The sequence below is a fragment of the Chenopodium album genome, chromosome 16 (assembly GCF_948465745.1).
Source record: "Chenopodium album chromosome 16, dcCheAlbu1.1, whole genome shotgun sequence".
Taxonomy (NCBI): Eukaryota; Viridiplantae; Streptophyta; class Magnoliopsida; order Caryophyllales; family Amaranthaceae; genus Chenopodium; species Chenopodium album.
In genome coordinates this window covers 12464920-12486779 of record NC_137849.1, presented here as the reverse complement: position 1 = coordinate 12486779, position 21860 = coordinate 12464920, and positions in this window count along the sequence as shown.

Sequence of the window (21860 nt, the reverse complement as noted above, 5' to 3'; positions counted from 1 at the left end):
CCTCCATACCTCTCACATTCTTCACACCAATTCTCTTCTTTTCTTCTATTCTTTTTACACAAATCATCCCGTTTATCTTTGAAGCCAATTTTCGGGCACTTCTGGTCAGTTTTTGGGGTATTGACGTTTCAGAAAAGATTGTTCCTCTCAAAAAATCCTTGAGGTTAGTCTCAAGAATCACCCAATTCGGAGTTATATCGAAAGAGTTACAGCCTCTGCAAGTTCTGCCTATTCTTTCCAACGCAAATCCAATTCTTCTCTTTTCCTTGGTTTCTTATCTTTTCTTCTTCTCTTCTCTTATTCAATTATTATTATTATTATTATTATTATTATTATTATTATTATTATTATTATTATTATTATTATTATTATTATTATTATTATGGGGGATTTATAAAAATTATTATGAGTAGATATAAAATCAGATTTTTAATGATGTTTATGAAAATTAATTTAAAAGGTTCATGTACATATAGTTGAGGGGTTTTTAATTTAATTATTGTGATTATTTGTTAACCTTATATTGATTAAGGTTATATTTATTTGTAGGGTGTGTTCGATCAAGATTCTTGAGGTTCCTTTAGTGTGTTTTTGCTAAGCAAGGATCAAGGTACATTAGGTGGCTAGATACCTTGAAAGTGATTGGTTTGAATAAGCATGTTTGAATGATTTTATGATGATTGAATTGAATTGAACTATGATTTATGAAATAAAAGCATGTTTAAATAAAATTGGTTTTGATAAATAAATTGGAGTATTGATTTTCTATCATGTTTTTAATATTTAAAATTATTATTCATGTTTAAAAGGGTTTTATTTTGAAAGCATGTTGAATTTAATAAAAAGGAGTTTTGGAATTATTATTAAAAGTTGGAAGTATTGGATTTAAAGAGGATTTATTGAATTATTATTATTATTAAAGCTTTATAAGCATGTTAGTAATCCCACTATGCGGATTTGGTTTATTTGATAAGACTTTGGACTTTGTATGACCGGGTCTTTCCTCAAGAATAGCCTTGTAATATAAGGAGACTAGCTTGGGGGTTGTGCACACTTGGGTGAGGAATTGGATTAAAAGGAATTGGTTTTAAAGAGGAATTGGTTTATTGAATTGACTATTGATATTGATTATTGAAATTGGTTTTGCAATTTTGAGTTGGAATTATTGGTTAAATTATTGGAAAGGATGGAATTGATTTCAAAAGCATGTTTGCTAATAAATTGAGTTTAATTATCTTGCACTTATCGTACTTAGCATATTTTGTTAATCCGTATTTCTCATTTTGTTTTAGTTCGCCTTTTTTACCTTAATGGTAAGCAGTGTTGACTAATTTCAGGTGGAGTCAATAATTGAGCATATGGAGTCTCGGGAATGGTTTCACCTAGATTAGGAAGCGTTGGTCTTGTGTTTCTTTTTGAGTACTCATGACAATGGTTACTATTTTTAGTCTATTATTAATAAAGAAGAGTTTTGAAGTTTCCGCTACAAAGTACTGGTTTATTTAGTAAGTTTGAGTAGCCTTGCGTAATCACGCGGCGGTAATACGCCTAAGTCTACCTCTACGGTATAATTATACGTATTATACTAGTATTTCCGTAGAGGGAGATTTGGGGGTGTTACATGCATTGACAAACGTGACTAAAGAAACGTATCAACTAAAAAGAAACGGAGGGAGTATTAATGGTTATCTAGGATCGCTTGTTTTGCATGACAAGTTTGGCGGACTTTGCAGGATGTGTCGTCTATGAACAACATGTTTTTAAACTGATCTAATTCAACCAAAATCGATTATGATCTGAAATGATAATGAGCCGACCCAATTTGATCCAATGACATTGAACCAATTGTCCAATTTAATAAGGCTAAAGCGGGTAAATTTTTTTTTTCTTCAAACCAATAATGACCCAACCTGATTTGACACAATCAAAACTATTTAAAAACTCAAATTAGTTTTTAGGCCTTGGGCGATGCCCCTACTTACTACATTAATTTCATGATTAAAGTCCTTATTGGCTAGCAATATAGTTTTGAAACTTGAGGTCTTGACTTCAAACCTTGTCCAATCCATATTTTTAAGCACATAAAATTAAATACTTGATTAATTGCGGAAGGTGCCACGTGGCACCTAAACGTATTTATGAACGCTTTTTAATATATAGTATAGATTTGGATATTTGACTCACACAACCCACTTAACCATTTGGCCCACACGACCCTGACCCACAACCCACTCAACCAAAACCTACGAACCACCCGACCCTAACCCACCCATCCCACAAACCTTGCTCGACCCATCACCCTCTAACCCATCTCGACCCACCCTCCAACCCACCTAACCCACTAACCCAGCTCGACCCAGCCACGACCCTAGACCCACAAACCCAGTTCGACCCACCCATAAATCGTCTAACACACAAACCCAACCCTAGTGTGTCCAATTTTTTCGACCCAACACACGACTCGGCCCACTCTATCCTACATGGGTCGTGTCGTGTGTCATGAAATTATATATCTACTTATCTAGTATAGCTATACCAAAGTGGAGTTATGTTTGGACTTTGGAGGGAATCTATAACTTTATACTACATGCGAACTTTGTGATGACACATGTCATCTTCTGATTAAAATTTTTTCCCGCCTTAATGTATTTATTTAATTTTTTTTTGGTCAAAGACTACAACTTCTATACTTGACATCAATTCTTCCATATATGTTCTACCATTATTTTTAAGTATGTGAATCAAGTTTATCTGATAAAACATCCTAAAGTGACCTGTACATTTATGGAGTACTTGCCCCATCTAGTCGTCGACATACTACGATAAAACATCCATATTATGATAAAACATCCTTACTAGAATAAAGCATCCGGAGTAGGATCAAACATCCATAATATGATAAAACATCCTTACTAGAATAAAACATCCACACTAAGATAAAACATCCTTACTAGAATAAAACATCCTTACTAAAAGAAAACATAAAGACTAGAAAAACTTCTAGACTAGGAACAAACATCGATACTATAATAAAACATGCCGACTAGGTTCACCATGATTGGGAAGGTTGTCACCATGATTCAAGGAAAAGCTCGAGATGTAGCAGCAATGATAGACAACATTCCCTAGGATGTGGAGAGTTGTCATGAATTCTAAAGATGGCGAGATATGGTCACCTTCGACGGTCCCTCAAGATAAAGAAGAGATTGTCTATAGCGGCGACGCACTGCCGTGGCGACGTACGGCCACAACCCTGGAGATGACGACATACAGTTATTTTCGATGATGTTCCCGAAATACCGTGGAGGATTGTCACCAAGAATATTGAAGACGACGACATATGGTTATCTTCAACGATGGCGTTCACGAGGCACTGTGGAGGTTGAGACAAACAACAAATGAAGCAACAACAAAATGGTTACGTTCAGAGACGTGTGCTCGACGGTGCAAGATACGCGTTTCTTAACTCTTTTATCTGTTTAACTAATGATTGGTTTGCAGGTATCAGCATTATAAGAATGATTTGGAATCGCAGAACGTTTTGAATCATTCTCCGTCCCTATCGCTACTTTGACTCTCGTTTTTCGAAACATAAGTTTCTTCAAACTTAGTCAAAGTGGGGGCTTCTGTAGACACCAAATTGTGTCTCCCCAAAACCAAACCCAGTGATGAATGCCTTTCACGTTGTGTTATTATCGAATTAGGTGAAAGTGGTTTGAAAATTCAAGTGTTGCGGTGTAGTTTTAATTAAATTCTTTTCTCTCTGTTTTTGAAAATGACTTTATTTATTTGAAAATGGCCGAACCAGTTTATTTTGGTCCATAATAAAGGTTCAATAATAGTGTAGTTGGATGGGGCTCGAAGAGACCTTTCTAGCGATATATTATAAGCCCGATTCCGATGAATATTGAGGAAGTTATGGCCAAAATACTAAACTGGGCCTGGTTAATTATTTAAATACGGCCCAATGATCTAGAGGAGGGCCCAATGTTAATTATTATTCCTAAAATTATTAGGATTAATTATAGTTTTCTAGAAGTTTCTAGAAGGTTCCTTTTAATTCTAATATTATTAGATTTAATAATTAATTATCTTTAATAGATTTTTATTTGGAATAAAATATCGTTTTATTATCTTAAAAATATATATTTTATCTTCTGTACGGATTCCGTAGATCAAGTTGATTAAAGATCGGATTCCGCGTGAAGAAAAACGCGCTAATACAGGTTGTCGCCAAACGACAAGTCTGTCGCCACGCGACAGACCCTGTCGCCTCGCGACAGAGTTAATTCCTGGCGACAGCGTGGAGTTTTATTCCTTATCAAATTCTATGATTTTTCCGGATTATTTTCATTATAAATAGCGTCTGAATCCCTGTTTTCAGAAATCATTCACAATCATCAATTCACATTCAATTATTCTTTAATTCTCTCAATTCACAATCATCAATCTCATTCGATTATTCCTTAATTCTTTTTTCTCTCTCTTTCTAAACTACCTTTTTACAAAACACAATATTCCGCATTCACAAGATCTTGAAACACCTAGCCAAGTTCGAAGTTGCCTTCGCCCTAGACGTGAAAGGTTTGATAATTTCTGAGGGTTTGGTCCAAAACTAGTCAAAACTTTATTTAACTTGATTTCAATTTGATTCTTTAATTATTCTTTATTATTTTCATTGAAGTTTACTAACTTGTGTTTTTTGTTATTAGAAAGAGGTACGAGGCTTCAAAGTATGTAATCTTATTACTCTCCTTCAATGTAGAAAGCATGTTTATTATTGTTTAATATTTCTAGTATCATGTTAGGATGTTATTTTATGCTTTCTAGTATCATGTTTAGGGTGCCTTTATCTATTTCTAATATCATGTTAGTAAAATGTTAGGTTTAAAGCTTTGATCTTTATCGTTTAGTGACATGCTAGGATTTGTTATTAACCTTGTTAGTATCATGCCTAGGATCTTGCTATTATTATTAAGCTTTATTATGCCTTATCATGCTATTATCATTATTGTTTATTGCTTTATTATCATGTTGCTTGTTTTATTTTATTGTTATTGCTTGACCACACCATTTATGCATGTTTAAAGGGAATTTGTACTTGAAATCACGCTTAATAAGATAATTAATAATTTGGTTTAGGCTAATGTGATTTTAATTCAAGTGATCGCCAATAATAGTATTATTTGTGCATTAATATTCAACCAACATAGATTAAACAGGGTAGGTTTAATATAATGTTTGTATGTTATTCGAAAAGCGCGCATGAATACGAGCAGAACAAAGTAGAGGCCTATTTTATAGGGCGGGTCCTTTCTTTTGTAGATTGGATTCGTACCTTCATCCCTGGACCCTGTTTGGTTCAAGACCTTATGGAGTAGTTGATGGTCCTTTTGGATTGTCTTTTGGGTTTACAAGTTCCTAAAACTTGTTGGCGACTCTTTTTTCTCTTTGTCTTTCCCTTTGGAACGCCACCGTACTTTAGTGTATGATCACAGTGGGGTTCAAGTTTGGGATCATAATGCTTGAAATATTCCCTACACTTACCTTAGGAAATTGAGTGTTAAGACAAGCCAAAGCATGCTTAACCACTCTTTGTTTCTTTGGATCTTGGAATCGACTTATTCTCGCCAAATGGGGACAAATTTAATGCGTGGATAAGACGTTTAATAAAATTGAAAACTTGCATGAATACCCTTTTAATTTTCAAACTTATTATGTTATTTAATTGATAAATGGTTATACTTTGCACTTATATTTGTAGAATTCCAAATCAAACTATATTGTTTTCATGATTGGTAAAGGAAATCTTTGAGAATGGTTCTCAAAGAAAGGAAAGGCAATTCTAAAATACAATTCTCATAAATGACTTTTATAAGTCCGAAAGGACGGTTGGACATCATGTATTCTAAATACTAGGTAGTTTTGATAAACATGAAGTATTGAGTTGGAAACTCAAAATCATCAATGCTTGACAACCAACATATCTTTTCGCTTTATACGCTGGTGAGTACAACTCATTGATGTATTAATTCAAGTAAGAATTAAAGGAAAAGATGGAATTTTGTTATACGGCGCATTAGATGCTTAATTCTGCCTAACAAAGTATAAAAGTCAAAGACTCTTAAAGAAATGATTCCGTATGAGAGAAAGTATGATAAGAATTATAGGAAACGAGGAACAAAGAAAAGGAATAAGATTCCATTTCTGCTAAAGAGTTCATGTTATTATCTTCACAAGTATCAGATACTGCTTAAGTGTTCCATTTTAAAGTGACCTCAAACTATTAAAGATAAGCTAAGTTATTGGCTTACAAGCTTAGAATGTAGCAAGTGATGCTACATCAGCTGTAAGGTAGTATGCTTTGTTTAAAGACCTTTTAAGCTAAGGTTGGAACAAATAAATGGTTATTGTGTTCCATAATCAGCAATCAATCCGTTAACACACGGAAAGACTCACATTCAAAGTAAAGAGCAATAGTTGCGAATTTATTTGAATGGCATGGTTGTCTAAACCATGAGTCAAGAATGCTTGATTATAAACAACCATTTCCCTAACATGAAAACTCACAAAAGTTCAAATCATAGGCATGATTTGTGTTCCGAACATCTTTAGCAATTTCACATTAACAAGAACATACTCAAGGCTATATAGGCTCTTGACAGTTGATCGATTCGATTTCGTTCTAAGACAAGCAAGTCTTACTTGTTAAAAACCGACAAAGTAAAGAGCTATTGTTCTTAGTATAGACAATTGACTCCGAAAGCTAAAGAGGATTCAATTACTTCAACGTTTCACGAGGAATTTGAAAGAATATGGCTATATTCATCAAATGTGAACAAACTTGACCTTGAATAGTTCAAGAGCTCAATGAAGTACAAAATCGACTTGGCAAGATATCAAAACTTCTAGATTAGATTGAGTGATGTTTGCTTGAGCCAAGCGTGACCATCACAAAGTTATGAAATTGAAATTTTCATAAATATCTCCACAAAGAACATAGTGTGTCTTCACGGAGACCTCGATGTCATTTAAAAATGACTCGAACAATGATTGATCACATCCCTTCCTATAAAGTTCTTAAAGATTTTCACAAAGGACTAATGTTACACTAAATAAAATGTTGGAGCTAAGAAAGGACACCATATTCAGTTATGGATAGAATTAACTTCTAAACTTCTTTTCAAGTATATGTCTAAAACTCTTAGCCACAGTGGGAGTTCACTGGCTCAGTGAGAGCTAGGTGGTTTAGTGGGAGCTTAATGGCTCATTAAAGGCTAAGATAACTCAAGTGGGAGCTAACTTTTTGTTTCACAATGAACTTTTACCCAAAGACAATATACATATATCTTTGTAAGCTTTCAAGTGAGACTACGGGCACAACCTCCACAACCTAAATGAGAACATAATGTTTGTTGCTCTAAATGGTGTCTTTCTGGAAAGTAACACATTTCCAAAACTACAAGTGGGAGGAAAATGAACTCGATGACCATCGAGATTAGCAACAAACTAGAATTTGAGAATCTCGAAAGACCTTAAAAGGGCTTCGTAAGAATACTTGATCAAGAATACTCAAAAGGACTTTACAAGTGCCTTAAAAGAGAATTCATTACTCACAAAACTTTTGAAAAGTTGGAGTAAGATCAAGATAATCAAAAGGCTTTGGAAGCACCTTGAAACTCAGTGTTTGATACAATAACCCCGTTTAGGTATAGAATTCAACAAAGGCATGGATTGAATCCTATAAATTTTCTATTAAGTTAGAAATAAACCTAAGACTTACAAGCATACTATTTACTATTAGATAGTAAGGGAATAATGCCTTGTAAGATAGCTACGACAAATCCAAATTCCAAATAATATTTAGAGGCCATAAGATCCGAAATAGACTCCATGTTTGAAAATCATGTTTAATTTGATTAATTTGCATGAAGGGTAAAAGACCCATCGATTGCAAATAAGTTTTCAAGGAGAAAACTAACAAATGTGGAAATGTATATGCATACATAGCTAGATTGGTTGAAAAGGATATAATTAAATTCACAGAGTTGATTTTAATAAAAACCTATTCACCAATCGGAATGCTCAAGTCTTTTCGTGATTATTCTAGTAAAATTGCACATATGTAATATGGAAAAATAGATACCAAAACCGCCTTCCTAAAATAGGATTTTGGAAGTGACTATGAAAATAGTCTAAGGGTTTTGAAAATCTAAATAATGCTAGATTTGAAAGCAAGCTCAAGAAATCCATTATGGGATTGAAGAAAGCATTGCATAAAGGAATTGGAACATGTTTTCTCCTAAAGTTAATAAAAGGATTGACTTATGAAGAAACATAGAAATTCTTATGAATAAGAAGTTTAGTGGGAGCATGAGTTAATCTTTTAGGGTCCAACAAGAAGTTTACAAACTCTGTTGTAAATTAACTATCAAATGCTAAATGCTTAGATTTGAAAGTATTTTCGAAATGGACCAAGCAAAAGACGATACTTAGTACATATTGGGTATTAAGATCTATTGTATAGACTTAATAAAATGTTTGAACGTGTAAAGGAATTTACCGTGTTAAACATGAATTGAAGGACTTTGAAAGACTTTCGACCCGTATGTATAAAACTAAGTAAATGTTTGAACTAAGTGTGAGCTAGGATAAATACTAAGTCAAGCAAGAAAGACTCTAGTAAAGACGTTCAACCATATCACATAGCAAACAGTTTAGCAAGACTCAGTGAAACTGGATGAGCTAAAATGTAACGTGGGTGGAAAAAGGTTAAGAATCATTCTACAATTAAATCCATCATGTGCGCTACGATATGGAATCGTCACACGACTTACTTGCTTAGAGCATGTGAAGTATGTATGTAGTACCAATCAACCTGAATCTATGTAATAGATCGTTAGATTATGGCCAAGAACATCCAAAGTACTTGGATAAGTAACAGGATGCGTTCTTGACTTTTTGGAAATATATACAATTTGAGAATTGATGTTGCAAGCACAAACCTTAACAAGGATTAGATCCTTAAAAAGGAAGCCGTTTATAAGCACGAGCTAATAATGAGTCGTGGCTTGAGAATGGTAACATGGATGTGCATCCATATGTAATGTGCGAGAATTTAAAGTAAATTTCCATGATCACAAGTGATTAGGGTATCCCAAATCATTGTGAGTCGTTTGGAGTGAAATCAAAGCAAAGCATCATCAGGAAGTGAGAGTTTCCAGATGAGCTTGATATGTAGCGAGACTTTCACTTCTCACCTTCCACCTCTTGGAGATCTGGTTGATAATCAGTGACGAGTCGCCGTAAATTCTGAGCTTCTTAATTCCCAAGGCCACAGCTGTTTCCAAACCCAAGATACACGCTTCATATTCTACAGCGTTGTAGGTGACATCAAAATTGAGCTTCACGGAAATTGGGATGTGCTCTTCGTTGGGTGATACTAGTAAGACTCCTACACCACAACCCTTTTAGTTCGAAGCTCCATCGAAATAGAGTGTCCAGTTGTCATCCTCGGTCATGAGTAGATCTTCATCAGGGAAATCATACTCTTCTTCTTCTTTCTCAACTTCTTCTAGTGGGAAATCTGCTAAGAAGTCAGAAACTGCAGAATCTTTGATGGCCTTTTGTGGTACAAATTTCAAGTCAAACTGAGCAAGGTTGACTATCGACCTTGATAATCTGCCGTTGAGCATTTCCTTTTCAAACAAGTACTTGAGAGGATCCATCTTTGACACAAATGAATTGTATGATTGAGCATGTAATGTCTTAATTTCTGCACGGCCCACACGAGTACAAGACACAACTTCTCAAGTGGCGTGTACAGCCTTGAAGCTTCTTACTCAAATAGTAGATTGCATTCTCTTTACTTTCGATTTCTTGTGCTAGCATTGCTCCCATCGTTTCTCTTGTGATTGTAAGGCAGAGTCGAAGAGGAAAGTCAGGTATTGCTGGTGCTAGCACAGGTGGGTTTGCCAGGTACTCTTTGATTTTGTCGAAAGCTTTTTGGCAGTCGTCATCCCATGTAACTGGAACATTCTTCTTTAGCTTCTTGAATATAGGTTCACATATCACAGTGAGTTTGGATATGAACCTACTTATGTACTGCAACTTACCAATAAAACCTCGAATCTCCTTCTCAGCCTTGGGTGGTGGCATGGCCATGATTGCCTTGACTTTTGTGGGATCTATTTCAATCCCTTGAGAACTTATCACATAGACAAGGTGTTTTCCTGATGTAACTCCAGATGCACACTTTGCTAGATTCAATCTCATGTTGTACTTGCGGAGTCTTTCGAAGAATTTGCGAAGTGCAATAATGTGGCATGGTCGATCTTTTGACTTGACAATCATATCATCAACGTATACCTCTACCTCTTTATGCATATCATGTAACAATGCTTTGGCTGCTCTTTGGTAGGTGGCACCCCCGTTCTTTAACCCAAATAGCATTACCGTATAGCAATATGTACCCCATTGTGTAATGAATGTGGTTTTCTCCATGTCTTCCTCGCCCATTAGTACTTGATTATATCCAACGTAGCCGTCCATGAAGGAGAGGAGTGCATGGTTTGCTGTATTGTCGACCAAAATGTCAATGTGAGGTAAAGGGAACCTATCCTTTGGGCTTGCCTTGTTGAGTCCCTGTAATCAACACACATTCTGACCCTTCCATCTTTATTTGAAACTAAAACCACATTAGCTATCCATTTTAGATACTTGAACACTTTGATGAAACCGGCAGCCAGTTGTTTTCTGATTTCTTCCTTGATTTTGAGTGCCACATCCGATTTCATACGGCGTAGCTTTTGTTTGACGGGTTTCATACCTGGAATGAGTGGTATTGTATGTTGAGCTATATCCCTGTCAATTCCTGGCATATCTTGGTATGACCAAGCAAATACATCCACAAATTCACTAAGAAAGTTAATTAGCTCTGTCCGTTCGTCTTGACTTAGTGTTAATCCAATTTTAACTTCTTTGAGAGTCATATCATTGGAAATATTAACTGTTTCTGTATCTTCAATTATTGTTGTTTTATTATCATGTTCTTCCATTGCTTTTATTATCTCTTTGTCATTTTTATCATTAGCAAATCAATATTGATCAAGGTTAGGGGGATGACACGCATCGTAAGCAAAGGTACTCATCTTATTGAATTCATCAAACATTACATCAAAGAGGGCAAGGTCTGCTGCGACCTCATCGGAATTATTTGGGATAAAAGGGGGAGACTCGACACTAGGAGGAATTACAAGAATAGACTCGACAGCAGAAAGGGGGTCGGCCTTAGATCCTAAAGGCTCAGACTCAAACTCGGACTCTGACGATTCAGATTCATCAAACATAGGGCCTTCGCCAGTAGTGACTTCCAACTTCTCTCCACTGGCTTAGTGATCTTCACCGTCTTGCTCCAACCCTTCAGAATACCATCAGCTGGGACAATCAACTCAGAGGGGTCAAAGTCTTTCCTTGACACAACAGCTTGAATGAGCGTAGAGTTGCCATTTTCGATGCGCTAGGGTTCATTCTTTTCAAGCCTGCAAAGAAGATTAATGTTCATATCATCAAATCCTAGACTAGTTGGTTCTCCAACTGTTGAGAACACATCATCTTCGTCGATGAAATCACAATCCATGAATACCTCGAACCCTGGCTCATGCTTCCCATTATAGATGAAAGGCTCAGGAAACTCATAGCATGGTCATTCTCTCCTTCCCTGATGTATTGGCCATTAAGAGTAAAAGGATAAGGATTCATGGGTATTTCCTTGTTTGCATTACAAGCTGCATTGCGAGCAACCATCTTGATCACAGCTTGCTTCATGTCTTCTTTTATCGACTTGAATCCCAAGCCAAACGTGTCTTTCTTGGGTGCGCCTGGGTGGCCCCAAAGCTCAGCCATCTTTTTCTTAATGCCAAGGGTCATTCCAGGGAAATGCCCTTGCCTCTTCATGATTGCATTAACGTTGACATTTGAATAGGGGTCGAAGTCGAGATGACATTTTTCCTCTTCTTCGATCATGAGATTTTTTTTTTAAAAAAAAATCCCAGAGATCCTCATCTTCCTCATCATGCTCGACATGGACAATGAGAGTGTCAATAACTTGAATACGCATAGGAGAGGCATCAATGGTGATTGGGCCCCCTCCAACTATGGCTTTGACTTTGTGGTGCAGCGATGATGGGATCGCCTTTAGCTCATGAATCCAAGGACGACCTAACAACATATTGAAAGAAGCTTTGATGTCTACTACCTGAAACTTGGTGCGACGCTCAATGGCTCAAGTAGTTATATTTAACATGATAGTACCCACGGCCTGACGGCGGGTATTATCATAAGCACGAATCCCTTGAGTAGAGGGAATCAATTCCTTATATTTTATGCCCAACTTCTTTGTAGTGCGCAGTAGGCACAAATTGATTGTTGAGCCATTATCAACTAGGCTCAAAGGAACATTCATTTTCCTACACACCAAAGTAAGGTGTAAGGCCTTGTTATGTTGATCCCCTTCTAGGGCAAATCCTTATCAGAAAAAGAGATCAAATTGTTGGTACTTGGCAATTCAGTAGTGAGAAAGCTGACTAGCCCTTGGGGAGTCATGACACTATCGAATCCTATCTTCACCAAAGCATTCATCACAGCCTTTCGATGCTCGTGAGAGGTAGCCAAAAGCTTCCAAACATTCATCTCTACCTTAGTCTTTTACAGTTGCTTGATCACATCATTGCTTACAGGGTCGATGGGATCAACTGTTGGTTGTGCTTATGGTAGAGGTGGACTAGGTTGCTGTAACCTTCATTCTTGGTGAGAACCTTAACTTCAAAGTCCCCCCAAACATTCTCGCTATCTTCATGATTGACAGCGCCAAGAGACGAACCGACTATATCTTTGAGATAGACATCTTCGTCATCACTATCCCAAATTCCATTTAATTCTTCATAGCTTGAAACAAAAACAACTTTTGGTAGAGGTTTATCCACAGATTGGATGAGTAGTGACGGATCAAAAAAGATTTCATCTCCCATGATAGCCAAATCATCAGAAAGAGGACCTGTTTGAATATTAGGCTTCTTGGCCCCTGGAGGGACAGGAAGCTGATTAGCATCAATCAGGTCTTGGATTGCATCCTTCAACTTCCAACATTGTTCAGTAGTATGACCTTTGCCTTGATGAAATTTGCAGTGAACATTGGGGTCATAGTTAGCAGATCTGTTCTCAAGTCTAGGCTCCGGGAACGGCACAATTGACATGATCAATCCTTGACTGTGTAGACAATCAAAAGTAGTATCATAGCTGTAGGGAATATTTCAAGCATCCCACACTTGAGCCCCACTGTGATCATACACTTAAGCATGGTGGCGTCCAAAGGGAAGGAAGCTAGAGTAAAAGAGTCGCCAACAAGTTTTAGGAACTTGTAAACCGTTCACAGGGTGAAGGTTACACCCCTTAACGATCCAGGAGATCGTTAACTCCAATAGGTCTGGAACCATGACTAGAAATTCGGGGATGAAGGTACAAATCCAACCTAAAAGAGATTAAACTTGCTCTAAAAATAGGCCTCTACTTTATTCTTCTCGTCTTCATGTGTGCTTTCTGACTAACATGCAATAAATATATTAACCCTAAACCTGTTTAATCTATGTTGGTTGAATATTAATGCACAAACAAAACTATTATTGGTGATCACTTGAATTATAATCATATTAGCCTAAACAAGATTATTAATTATCTTATTAAGCGTGATTACAACTACAAATTCCCTTTAAACATGCATAAAAGGCATGATCAAGAAATAACAATAAATATAATATCAAGCAACATAATAACAATCATCATCATAATAATAATAATATGCTCAATCTCAAAGCATAATATTAGCAAGATCCTAGGCATGATACTAACAAGATTAATAACAAACCCTAGCATGTCACTAAACAATAAAAATCAAAGCTTCATCCCTAACATGATACTAACATGATAGAAGGAAAGAATAGGAATCATCATAAAAACATGCATGATATTAGAAATCTTAGTTAACCCTAAACATGATACTAGGAAGTAATAAAACATCCTAACATGATACTAGGAATCAACAAAATAATCTAAGCATGATTTCTATATCAAAATATCAATAAAGAAATTAAAGTACTTACTTCGATGCCTCGTACCTTTTTCTAATAAAAAAATACACACGTTAGTAACTTCAAGGAAAATATAAAAACAGTAAATCTAATCAAAGAATTATAATAAGGTTTGGGACCAAACCCTCAGAAGTTATCAACCTTTCACCTCTAGGGCAAAGGCAACCTCGAACTTGGCTAGGTGTATCTAGAGCTAATGTATGTGGAATTTTGTAAAAGGGAAGGTTTAGAAAAAGAATAGAGAGAGATGATTGTTGTGAATGATAAAAAACGGGGAGATACTTCCCCTATTTATAGAAAAATAGCTCGGGATACGATAGAAAAGAGTTCGAGTCCCATTCGGAATAAAAGACCTCCTGTCGTCAACGACAAGAGTTAGCGCAAGACGACAGGAGCAGCGCCAGGCGACAGATATTAGAGCCAGGCGACATACCTGTCGTTTGGCACTGGGACAGTTTTTTTGCGGATTTTTTTATCATATCTTTTGATCCAGAAGTTCAAATAAGTCATATAATGTGTCGTTGGAAAGATGTTGAAGTCTACTTTCCAACACAATTAGAATCAGATTAAAACCTTTTGTATATTAAAAGATATGGCCGAAATAGTGGAAGGGTGTCAGTTTTGGATAGAGTTTCGTATTCCATTCATATCTTTTTCGTTATAGCTCGAAATTAATATTATAATATATCATTGGAAAGATAATTTCAAGATCTATCTAACCATATAAGATTTGGATAAATATTATGAGGCACAAAAATAATATCTGACTGTCTTTGAACAACTTTAAATTCGAATAGAATTAGGATTTTAAAAAAGAAGGAAAGTTTTATTCAATTTCAAATTATTTGATTTTATCTTTTCAAAAGGGATAATTAAGATCTTTTAGAAACTCATAGAAGATTCTAATTAATCCTAATTAGTTTAGGAATAGGATTAAACCTTTGGACCCTCCACATGATCATTGGGTCGTAGGTAAAATCCGGTTTGGGCCCAGTTTAGTATTTTGGCCATAACTTCCTCATTATTCATCGGAATTAGGCTTATCATTGGAAAGGTCTTTTCAAGCCCAATCCAACTACACTATTATTGGACCCTTATCATGGACTATACTAAACTGGATTGGACATTTTCATAAATAGGGTACGAAAAGGAATATTTTCGAAAACAGAAAGAAGTATTTTTATTAAAAACAACCACATCATTAGAATTTTCACATTTTCACTTTGTTCGATAATCAAATGACGTGAAAAGTATTCATCACTGTGTTTGGTTTTGGGGAGACACATTTGGGTGTCTACAATAGCTCATTCCCAAAGGTGTGTAAACCCTCCTTTTCCTTTGGAATCTCTGAGTAGGGGCATTGAAAGCCAACACATCATTGAGGTTGATGTTGTTGGTAGCATTGTTAGGCTTGGAAGATGAAGAAGAAGGACTGTCGTTCTTCTTGTTTTTCCAAGTGTTATTGTTATTGTTATTGTTGCTACCAGCAATCTTTATCAACTCATCCTCAATATTGATCCCAATATCGTACACAGCTTCAAAGGTATTCAAAGGCAGAAACTTCAAATGTTGCTTGTACTTATGATCCAGATTTGAAATAAAGAGGCAAACCATCTTCTTCTCTTTGGGATGATCCTTCAAAAGCGCAGCTCTTTCCCTCCACCTGTTCAGATATGTAGTGAAGCCTTCATTCTCCTTCTGTTTGAGAATGGAGAGTTCACGTTCAGAAGTCTTAGCTTGGATGTTACACTTATAACGACTCATAAAGCTTTCGGTAACATCCTCCCAATCGCAGTATGCTTGGAATCCAAAGAGTAAAAACCATTGTTGACAAGCGTGCTCCAAGGAAAGAGGGAACACAGTAGGGAAGAGTGCCATATCTAATCCTTTGAGAGCCATAGTTGTAGAAAAAGCCTTCAAGTGAAACATAGGGTTATTAGTAGGTTTGAATTTTGGGATGTCAGCAGTGGAAAACTTCTCAGGAAGCTTGTCCTTGACAGCCAAGGAAGTGGTAGGTTGCTCCATGTAGGTGAAGTCCTCAGAAATCTTGCTTACTTGTTCCTTGATCTTGTGCATTTCAGCTACAGTGACATTAGTTTGCTTTATGGTGGAGACCTTAGTAGTGAGCGCTTGCACCATGGCAGCGAGTGTCTCGATGGTCTTGTTGAGATTCTCGACGTCTTCCTTAGTGGCCATTGGAATGAACTCAAAGTGAAGTGGAGACGAAAGTGGATTCTGTGGAGGTGATTGTGGTTGTTTTCTTGTACGCCTCTTAGGTTTAAGAGGTTGTTGGGGTAGTGATTCGAACCGTAACAATCTACCTCTGCTTCTCGGCCAAGTGTTGCGATATTAAAAACAAATGCTCCTTTAATATCTAGACTCATCCTTGACCCATTTGGAAAAGAAAAGGCAAGAAAATTTTTCGAAACTTTTTTTTTTAGAAAAATAAAGTATGTATGGGAGGATACCATCCGAATTACTCCTAAAAAACGGAAAAAAAAAAAAACAACACAAGACCATCCTAAAGTACGATTATAAATGACATGGTGCACGACTCGAGAGGTGTGTGAACTCAACATGACTTGTGAGTGGTTAAGTGAAGTTATGGATGCGTGTTATAACCGTACAGCTAGACATGGCACTAGACCGGACATATGAACCACATAAATACGCACAAAAACCAAAAAAAGAATAACAAAGGACTTCTCCTGGGCACCGTGTCACGGTGCTAACTGTCGTGACACGGTGCTTCATACCGTTAGACGGTACAATGCGCCGTGTCACGGCACTGCACACCGTGGCGCGGCATATATGCCGTGACACGGTGCACAGTTTCAGGGTCTAGTTTTGTGATTTTCCAGATTTTATTCAATTTTAAGTCTGTAATTACTATGTGGAAATAAAAAACCCTCGGTCATAGGTTAGCCCAAAAAACAAAATGAACAAACACATGAGGGGTTAGCCCCAAATAAACCACGTAGCACTTAGTCTCGACGATGCAAAAAAAGTTCGCAACCTAAGGTCAAGATCTATGTTCGATTATGGTCAAGCTTTTTGGTGTCAAAGGGTACCATGGTTAAGAGTTTGGACGCGTTAGCAAGGCAGCCTCCCTTGAGGGTGTATGCCAACGGGCGGCTCCGCGAGTTCGGGATGAAATCGAACTCGACTCCATGGTTTGGGTGAATTTACTAACTCAGATGAACCCTTCTTGCCATGAGCGTTTTTGGGTTGATAGAGCGTAAATTCCCCGGGGCAAGACGTATGTAGAACACACACATTTTTTCAGAATAATCGAAGGGAGCTGACTGTGAAAAAGCAAAATAACGCCACTGGAAAGATTTCAGGACTGCCGCAACATGGCAGAAGTTACCGTGTCACGGTGCTTGACACCGCGTGACGGTGCCCTGCGCCGTGGCACGGTTGTCAGAAAATCTGACTGGTGCCTCTGTTTTCTTCGTCATGATCAGGTTATCAAATTTTTCCTACGGGACAGACCTGAATACGACGTTAAAACTTCTATGCTTATGCAAAAATGCCAAATTAATCACAAGAATACTTTTCAAGAATCTTTCAAGTCTCATCCACTCATCCTAATTAAATACCGATCACTCAAATAGATAAATAACCAAGAATCCTCCCCAGTGGAGTCGCCAAATTGTAGGCGTCGTTCGAAGTGCGCCTATGTTAAGCATGTTGTGAATATGCTTGGCACTCATAGGAGGTAGGAATTGACATATACGATTAGGGACAAGGAAAGTAGGGAGCCGCCAACAAGTTTTTAAGGAACTTGTAAACCGTTCACGGATCATTAAAGGCTACCACGATAAAGGGACAACGAAAGGCAATAACGATTAACCCGTGAAGGTTACACCCCATTCATAATCCATAATATTACTAACTCCATATGGTTCGAAACCACGAAAGGAGGATCAGGGATGATGGTACGAAATGAGTCATGGAGTCACATTCGCCCGTATTGGCCTCTACTCGATTCTTATAGTGAAAAGTGATTCCTATGATCTCAAAGGCATACAAATAAAATATCAATTCGCTCCAAACTATTATTAAGCTAAATTGGTTGAATATTAATGCAACACATAATTCTAATTATTAGTGATCACTTCGATTTAATAACAAGATTAAAGGAACGTTAACTGGTCGTCTAAATTATCTTATTAAGCGTGGTTTTCAATTACATATTCCCTTTAACATGGAATATGGTGATCATAAATAATAATATAATCATCATTAATATTAGAAGCAATTCAACAATAATCCAACAATATAAAAATTGTTAGAAAAATAATAGAACCAAAAGGAACATGATTCCTTACTTTGATTTCGTTTGCTTGCAACTTTCACGCCTTGGTTTAAGGGCAGCACCTCGGGTAAAGTATGGACTCCTAGGAGTGCTTAAAGGAAGTATTTTGAAAGAATAGGGTAGGCTAGTGTTTAGGCTAGAGCATAGAAGAGAGAAGAGAGAATTAATTGATGCCTGCCCCGAACTGTAGAAATGAGGGGGGTATTTATAGGGAAAATGAGCAGAGGTAACACACGGAACACTAAAATGATCAAACCCTAAAAATGGTTGCTGCGACACGGCAATATATGCCGTGACACGAGATGTTGTGCCGTGACGCGAGGAAGTAACAGCCCTAAAATGGATAAGACGCGTTCAGGTATTACGCGGAGAAAACATAGAAGATCCCCGTGACACGGCAAACTATGTCGCGATGCAGCAAAATCCACCGTGGCGCGGCACATGATGTCGTGACACGGTGGACCTTTTTCCACTTTTACGTCCTTATTCATTTTAACCCTAATTACGCTCGGCATTTTTAAGAGTTGTTTCATAATTTCGGGCTATTTATGTTTATTATTTATTAATCGGGCTAAACTAATAAATAATATGAAATGGATTAAAAAGGTTCGGGCTAAAATATAAATTGGACTATGCTTTGACTAAACGATAGAACTGATTCGTTGACTTATTTTGTAAACTAACTTTGATTGAACATGGATTTTAAGCACTCTCGGGATTAAATAATCGACTCGACCAATAATGGCGGTGAAAGGTTATTCATCATCGGGTTTGGTTTTGGGAAGACATTTTTAGGTGTCTACAGTTTTCATTTCTGATTTCGAGATTTTTTTGCTTGAATGCAACATCTTTTCTATTTTTACATTGTCTGTTGCTGTGATAGAGTATTGTGGCCTGGTCTGCAATTTGTGGTTCATGTCGAGGAATTTTCCTTAGATGTTGAGTTGATTTAGGCAGGTAGTTTGGTCCTATTTACTTGTAGTTTAGAGCTTGGCTTCTCTGCTTTCTTATATGTGCTTGTTGGTGTTAGGATGCATGTTAAAGGCATGGGTTGTGTGATTAGTTTCTTAAGGTATGCATGTGGCTGGGTTCAGCCTTCAGCCGTAGAGCCTTTGACATAGGGAGAAGATTTTCCTTTGGATTTTAAGTTGTCTTGGGCAAGGAGGTTAGTCTTGTTTACCTGTGGTTGAGGACTTAGGTGTTCTGCTTTCCTTATACGTGGTTGTTGCTGTTAGGATGTATATTAGAGGCATGAACGTGTTATTGTGTTGCTTGTTCATACGGACTGGTGATGGACAACCGCCCTCGGGATATATCCATTTTCTATCAGTGTTTGCTGAACTAGGTCGTGGCATGTTTGGAATTGCCAGCTCCTCTTTACACCCTGTCTGTGAATGATGGGAATGTTGTTGAGCTGCACCTTGATATAGGTGACGTGTTAGGGCCCTATGTGTACAATGGTGGTCCAGCTGATACCCTCAAAGCCTCAATTAAAAAAGCATCTGAGCAAGCTGTGAGGGGGCTGAGGGCTGAATTTGGTGTCCAGGTTGATGACTTCTCAAGTGAAAGGATTGGCAAGCTAGAGCGCTGTGAATTCTTGTATGAGATGAAGCGTTAGGGATTGGAAGCTATTGAAAAGCCTTATGGGAGAGGCACTTGTGAGGTGGCCTTCTGTCCCACTACAGAAACGTGCTGCGAAGTATGTCTGCATTGTTTACCTAGATGTTCTGTGTACTTTGGCTTCTGAAATTGGAGCCCGTGTCTCGTTAGTTGAGGTTCTGGAGATAGCTGATAAGAAGTGCATTGCTTGGCTTACAATATGCACTCCACTCGCTTCTGGTGGCCTAGAGTGTGTATACAGTTCATTGGCTAGGAAATGCAAGACTGCTACCCAAGATGCGACAAAGAAAGGAGTTAGTTTCTTATGTTCAAGCTACAATTTGAACATTTTGGATTTGAATCATGCAAATGTAGTTTATGCTGAGTTTAAGTGTTCTCTTGCAAAGGAAAGTTTCATGGCAGTTAAGGAGCGTGTCTTAGGTGTTCAACAACCATTGCATTTGCCTCCGTTCTTTACTGCAGCCAAATGCAACACTCCTAAATCTAAGTCTTCTAGTGGTCCTCCAGCTGCGCCGCGCAAGCCTAAAGCACGCCCCACCACTGCCTCCCAGCCTGCTATTACCCCTGTTACAGTCCCAGAAGACTTAGAGGTGGTGTTTAAGCGTAGAAAACTAGAGTAGATTCTAGGGGGGCTTTGAGGGTTGTTTTGTGAAAATGCCACATTCTTACATCCATAGTTAGAATTGCTTGTTTCAAAAGCTATCTGATGTTTCTTGTTTGTGGTGATTAGCACTGCTTATGTTTGTTATTCCTAAATTGTTGTACTCTTTTGAATGTGCCAGGAACCAGTGGCCAATTTATGTAAACTTATGCTTTATGTGTTTCAATGATAATGATCTATTTCCTTACTTATAACTCTAAGTTCTTGTCTACAATTGTTCCTGTTATGAGTTTATTTATCATTGTTGATTTTGTCTCTGTTTTGTTTGGCCGTTCCTAGAATTTTTGCGTCCAGTGTTCTACAGCGCTTGTACTTGCCTACAGCTGTAGTGTTGCTGCCATGAGTAAGGACTGTTGCCTTCTTGTCTATCTAGATAGCTATTGTTGAACATTTGCTAAGTCTGGCTTTGTTGAATTTCATGTAATGTAGACCGTTGCCTCAATTATAAGACACCTGCTAATGCTCGTGCCAGCAAACGCACACGAGCCTTGGATGCCATGGTCCAGCCAGTGTCAATACGGTATACATTGTATATGTGATGTTATTGTTAGCAGCTTCAGTGCATTGTGGTGTACAATGGCGTCTTGCCTGATATGGTTTTGCATTTGCAGTGAACTAGTCTTTGATAAGCTACACGCCTACACTAGTCTTTTTTCCATAAAAAATGCACTTTGACAACATCAAAATAATTCAAGCAACGCTCTTTTCGAGTTTGGGGCACATAAATTCTTAAATGACGTTGAGAATGACTAGAGCAACAAGCAGCTCAGAAGACTGAAGTCTGTAACAAATTTGGAATGATCAATCTTGGGGTACTCGCCGACATCCAAAAAATCCAAGAACATCAATTCACAAAAATATGAATCAAATGATGGAATGGCAGAAAGTAAAAGATGTTTAATACGAAGTAGTTAATTTAGCTTTCAGCTCATGATTCATTACACAGCAACAAATTCGCAGTCTGAAGTATTTACACTGCTATCAGTCAAGTTCAGAAAACATGGAAACGTTTATTTGTGGATTGCATATTAGGGTAATTACTTTTCATAAGCAGTTGCAAACTTTGAAAATATATAGACAATCGACTTAGTTACAAAGGGGCAATATATAAGAT